At 37.8% G+C, this 5793-nt stretch overlaps 1 protein-coding gene across 2 annotated transcripts in view; it reads left to right on the forward strand.

Annotated features, from left to right (window-relative positions):
- SPAG9 (sperm associated antigen 9) overlaps positions 1-5793 on the forward strand; it is a 140647-nt gene that overhangs the window by 847 nt on the left and 134007 nt on the right. The gene's annotated exons all lie outside the window — the stretch shown is intronic.

A 5793-nucleotide genomic window follows, 5' to 3' on the forward strand; every position in this document is an offset into this window, starting at 1 on the left:
TCCCTCCTTCACCTGTTGTGGGGTCAGGAAGGAAGAGAGGGACCCTCCTCTTTTCTGCCCCGTTTCCTTTTGCAGACTTAAGTTTTTCATGTGGATCTGGCTACCAGAACCTTTGTGTAACTTAGGAGGAAAGCTGAAGTGATGTCAACAACAAGGAGCATTTATCAAGTGCCTCCTGTGTGCTAGGCGCTGGGGATACAAAGCAAAGCAAAAACAACAGGCCCCCCCCCCCCCATCTCACAGTCTAATAGAGTAAACGACATGCAAACAAATATGTTCAAACAAGATATATGCGGAATCAATTCCGAGAAGTCTCCGGAGGAAAGCATTGAGGTTATAAGGACTGAGAAAGTCTTCTGCCTTTGGTAATTTAGCTGACTTGAAGGAGGAAGGGCCCCTAGACTGGGGTCTTCTAAGGCTGGAAAGGACCTTAGAGGGCATTGAAGCTAACCCTTTCGTTTTACAAAGGAGAGAACTGAGACCCAGAGGGACCGACTGGCTTGTCAAGGGGTCGAGCTGTAGTGGCAGTGGCCTCTGACTCTTTGTCCCAGTGTGGATTTACAGTACCTAAAGGCTTTGAATCTTCCATTGAACATTTAACAGCTGTGTTGACCGTGGGCAAGTCTGAGCCTTTCTGAGCCTCACCTTTCTCATCTGCAAAATGGGAATGATAGTACTTGTATTGCCTACTTTGTAGGGTACTATGAGAATGTATACACTTTGTAAACCTTAAAGCACTAATAGATCTCAGCTGCTCTTCTGTGCTTCGTACTCAGTTCTATGAATCTTCAACAGTAAATAACTGAATTTCAATAACTTTTGAATTTTTGAAAATAATTTATAAGATTCTTTGAGATAAAATTTGTTTTATGACCCATTTCATATCTTCAGATGTATAATGAATACATCCTTATTCCCCTGTAATTTGCACCAGGTCAAATTAGGTTAAACTTGTTCTTATCTAGAGCATTTATGTTTTGTTTTTTTATGCTCATTTCAAAGAGTGTCATGAATATATCAAAACCAGATTAATTTTAGTTCACTTTAATTTTTAAAATAAGAATATCACCTATCATATGAGCACATAGAGGGATTTAGAGGGGGAGGAAAAGCAGGTATAATGAAATCAAACAAAAAGAATGCTGCTAATGTCAAAAGACTTAGTTGTCACTGTCAAGAGAAGGGCTTAGCATCCTTTTCAAACTGATATGCCAGGTCTTTGTGGTTGGGGGAGGTAGGAAGGTGCAGAGGGTTGATAATTGATGGGGCTGACAGGTCTTGGGGATGAGGTGAAGTCAGTAGGGAAGATTTCAGAGTCCACATTGTACATCTAGGTGTCTAGCCAGTCCCTGAAAGGAAGGTGGCAACTTTCTGGAGGCTGTCAGTTTATAGAAGCGCTGTTAAGGCCAGACATCCTGTGCAAATGCTCCCTTTAGCCTCAGGTTTCTTACAATGTTTGCTGTTTATTGTTTATTCATGCCCAACTCTTTGTGACCTCGTGAACTATACTGTCCATGGAGTTTTCTTGGCAAAGATATTGGAGTGGTTTGCCATTTCCTTCTTCAGTGGATTAAGGCAATGAAAGAGATTAAGTGACTTGCCCAGGGTCAGAAAGCTAGTAAGCGTCAGGGGCTGATTTTGAACTCGGCTCTTCCTGACTCTAGGCCTAGCGTTCCATCCACAACCACAGAAAGAGAAAGAAGGACACGTGGGAGTCTACCTGCTTCCCTACATGAACTCATCTGTGTTCCACTTTGCTCTAGAAACCTATATACTCTGTTATGAAAAAACAATTTTGCTCTCCTCAAGTTGTCAAATCCTAGTCTAGGAAATAGATAGAGGGATTCAAAACAAAATTTTATGTAGGCTCATTTCTTACTGAAAAAAATTTTTTTTACTACAATGTTCAGTAAGAGAGTCTGTCAACAATTAGTAATCAGCCTTACACTTAATAATTTGAAAAACACATGCATAATGCCGTTGCTATGAAAATCTTTGAGCACATGGTTCTGAATGGTCTCAGAGCAGTGCACCTAGATAAAATATCAACGGAACTAATTTCCAGTCCTTAAACAAAATTTTATTGATTCTACCTCCACAGTGAATCTAATCCAGGGCCCTTATCACTTTTCTTCTATACTATTACTATAGCCTTCTATTTAGGACTCCAGGATCCCTTTCTTTCCTGTTTTCAATCCATTCTTCACACTATATATCATTTCCTTCCCAAGAAACTTCTGTGACACTTTATTGACTCGGATAAAATGCAGACCTCTTAGTTTGGCATTTAAAGTTCATCACTCTGGCCTCGGTTTACCTTTACATATAAACTTCTTGTTATACTCCTTTACATACTCTGATTCCACACCTATTTATTTGCTTTCTTCCCCAGAATTTATCATGCCATCTTTTACTTCTGTGCCTTTGTACAGGCTATCCCCTCTGCCAAGAGTGAACTCTCTTCTTGCTGTCACTTCCTAAAATCTCCTTCAGCATTCACTTCATGGGTCACAACCTGTAGGAAATCCTTTACAGTTGTTAATGTTCTTGATTTTAAATAATAATTATGCATGTGCCTGTTTTTATGTTGTATCCTCTCAACCCTGCTTTCCCCCTCTATTCCAAAACATGAATGTCTTGATGGAAGCATCATTTCTCTATGTTGTCTTTGTATCTGTACCACCTACCGCAGGGGTGAGCATATAGTAGGCACTTACTGGATTGGATCCTGAGACCAGGTTGTTTTCTTGACCAATGTGGAGGGGTAAATTCTGTATGTTTCTAAAGGGATGCCTCATCAGTACTTGCCGGATTCAGGTTAAGGGGCGACTGTGCCACTAAGAATGCCTCAGGTCAACTTCAAGATGGCACTTTTATTTCAACTGAAAGTACATTTTCTGGAAGTCACAAATCCTGGGCCTGGCTTCTGGCCTCACCACACAGACTTGTCACTTTGCCTGTCTGAGTCTCAGTTTTCTTACTTGTACTGTAGAGATAATGTTTGTGCTTCTGGGGAAAGTATTTTGTTTTATTATTTCTGATAGTGTGATTGAGTGGAAAGATTGATGAACTTGCCATCAGGGAGACCTGGTTTCAAATCCAACTTCTGACCCTTGCTGCCTTATTTTCTTTGTCAAGTCACTTGACCTTTCTAAGGCAGTAAAGAAGGTATCATGATACCTGTAGTACCTTCCTTAAAGGGAGCCTCAAGTGAAATAACATGCCTTGCTGATTATTATGGAAAAAGTAAAATGCTATATATAAATGCCAGTTATTATCATTTAAGTTTCTTAGCACATATAAGCATCAATAATAATAGTCCACATTTTATGTATAGCACTTTAAGATTTACAATTAGTTTTCTTGATTAGCTCCATATTACAGATAAAGACATGGAAGTTTAGAAAGGCCAAGTGACTTGCCCAAAGTCACAGACTCAGTGTCAGATATTGTTTAAATTCAGACACCCTGTCTCTGAATTGTCTGCCTCTCTTTGATCAGTAGGACCCAGTAATGTTTCATGAATTAGTCAGGTTGTTAGAACCTTTCTTCTCATAATTCTTACTTAGCAAGGTATTAGAAATATCATCTTTTTTACAATAATAATTTGACTTGGCATTTGAACATATTTTCCACATTTTGCTCTTATTTTTAAATTCTAGTGGGGCTAATTCTCTTTAGTAAAGAGTGGTCCCAAAAACTTGTAAATCAGCTGTTACAGAATCCTAGTTTCAGGGTTTAGAGTTTAATCTTTTAATTCTTTCTCACAGAAAACTAAAGGAATTTTTTTTAATCATTTGTTTAGAAAAGGGTTAGGGTACTATGTACTACCTGAAACTTTGCTTCCTTAAAGTTGTAGCAATTTAGTCTTGTTTCATATCACTAGTCTTACTGAGTAAATATTCTTAGGTTTGGGTGGAGTATAAGCATGTCCACTGTTGCTCATAATAGTAATGAGAACGTGCATGAGGAAGTGCCTGATGGGCCTTTTTTGTAAAGTTTTAGGGCTCTGGAAAAGAGGTAGAATCTAAATTTATATTGTTGTAACTCCTTCCTATTTTATGACTTTATTATTTTAAAGATTTACATTCTTTGTGATTGAGCGTAGTGGTAAGAGATTTTTTAAAGTTTTTTAAAAAATTATTTTCTCTAAGGAATCAGCACTTGATCTAAAGCAGTAACAAAATTGTTCTTATATATACTGACTTGAATAAGTGTGCGGAAAAGCAGAACTTGAAACAATTTGTTTATTGCTGTTATGGTATTTCAAATGAATTGACGAATTTTTTTAATAGAAAGCTTTAAATTAGGAGAGTTGATTTTTATTTAAATTTTTTTTGGTTTTCTAGGTCATTAAAAACATAAATGTGACAGTTTCTTAATATGCTGCTATGTTAAGGCTACATTTGGAATATTGTGTTCAATTCTGGATGTCACATACTAAGGACATAAATAAACTGGGGAAAATACAGAAGAAGGCACTCAGGATGGTGATGGCTCCTGAGTCCATGTCATTGAAGCATTGGTTGAAAGACCTGGGGAAGTTTAACCTGGAGAAGACCTGGAGTGTGTATATGAGGAGGGATAATAGCAGTCTTTCAGCATTTAAAGGGCTGTCAGGTCGAAGCAGGATTAGACTTGCTTCCATTTGACCTCAGTACTAGTTGCAAAGAGGCAAATATAGGCATGATGTCAGGAATAACTTTCCAGCTAGAGCTGTACCTTAGTGGAATGGGCTGCCTGGGGAGAAAACAGGCACTGTTATGGCATCATAATAATGAATTTCCCCCCATTGAAGGGTCTTCAAACAAAGCCTGGATAAAACCATTTGTCCTATATGTTGTCATGGGAATTCCTTTTGGGCATGGGTTGGACTTGTTCTGTAAGGTTCAGCCCTAAGTTATGTGATTCTGTAATAAACATAGACATGAACAAAGACAATAGAGATTGATACCTTAACAAAGATTCTTTGCAAAATGTAAACCAGAGATGAAATCCTAGAAAACTTTTATCTACAGAGCTGCCACCTATACCAAGGGTATCCAAATGAGTGATTCAGATGGTAGACATTGGTGATGGTAAACAAATGGTATATGTGGTAAACATTGTTTTTCTTATCTCTTGCATGAGGTTTCAAAATCGATGTTTTCAGTAATATATTCTGTAAATAATCACTGCATTTAAAATTAATTTCCATTTGGTTAAAAGCTGACTTTTTTCTCATCCCAAGTCTTCTTTGGATGTTTTCTGTCCCCCTTATTTTATGTCACACCCACATGGAGTTAATTTGTAGTGTGCTCTATTGGATTGAAGACTAGCCTGATAAAATCACAAGTCTGGAGAGACTAGATAGGTAGATGAATCTATATCTGTATACTCATATAATAGGTAGATAAATACATACATACACATATAGGTATATAAAATCACATATAAATTAGCATTTATATATGCTACTAAAACAAAGCAGATCAAAGCCTCACTGGGTCCCAATATGCTATCTTTTTGAGTGAGCAAAAGAATTCGTCACCTGATAGCCAAGGTTCTGATTCTGAGCCTCTCAGAATTTATGTTGGTCCTTGCATAATTTTCATATGACTGATGGTTAGGTCTGAGCCTGAGCATTTATTTGCAGCTTGATGTAGAAACTGGCAGAGCCTGTGCTCTGATGGCAAAAATCTTAGAGAGCTTTACCGTATAATGAATGTGTGTGTGTGTGTATATATATATATATATATATATATATACACACACACACACACACACACACACACACACACACACACACACACA

Source organism: Petaurus breviceps, unplaced genomic scaffold (genome assembly GCF_028583685.1).
Source record: "Petaurus breviceps papuanus isolate PSGF00001 unplaced genomic scaffold, PetGlider_PUasm1.0 90750, whole genome shotgun sequence".
NCBI lineage: Eukaryota > Metazoa > Chordata > Mammalia > Diprotodontia > Petauridae > Petaurus > Petaurus breviceps.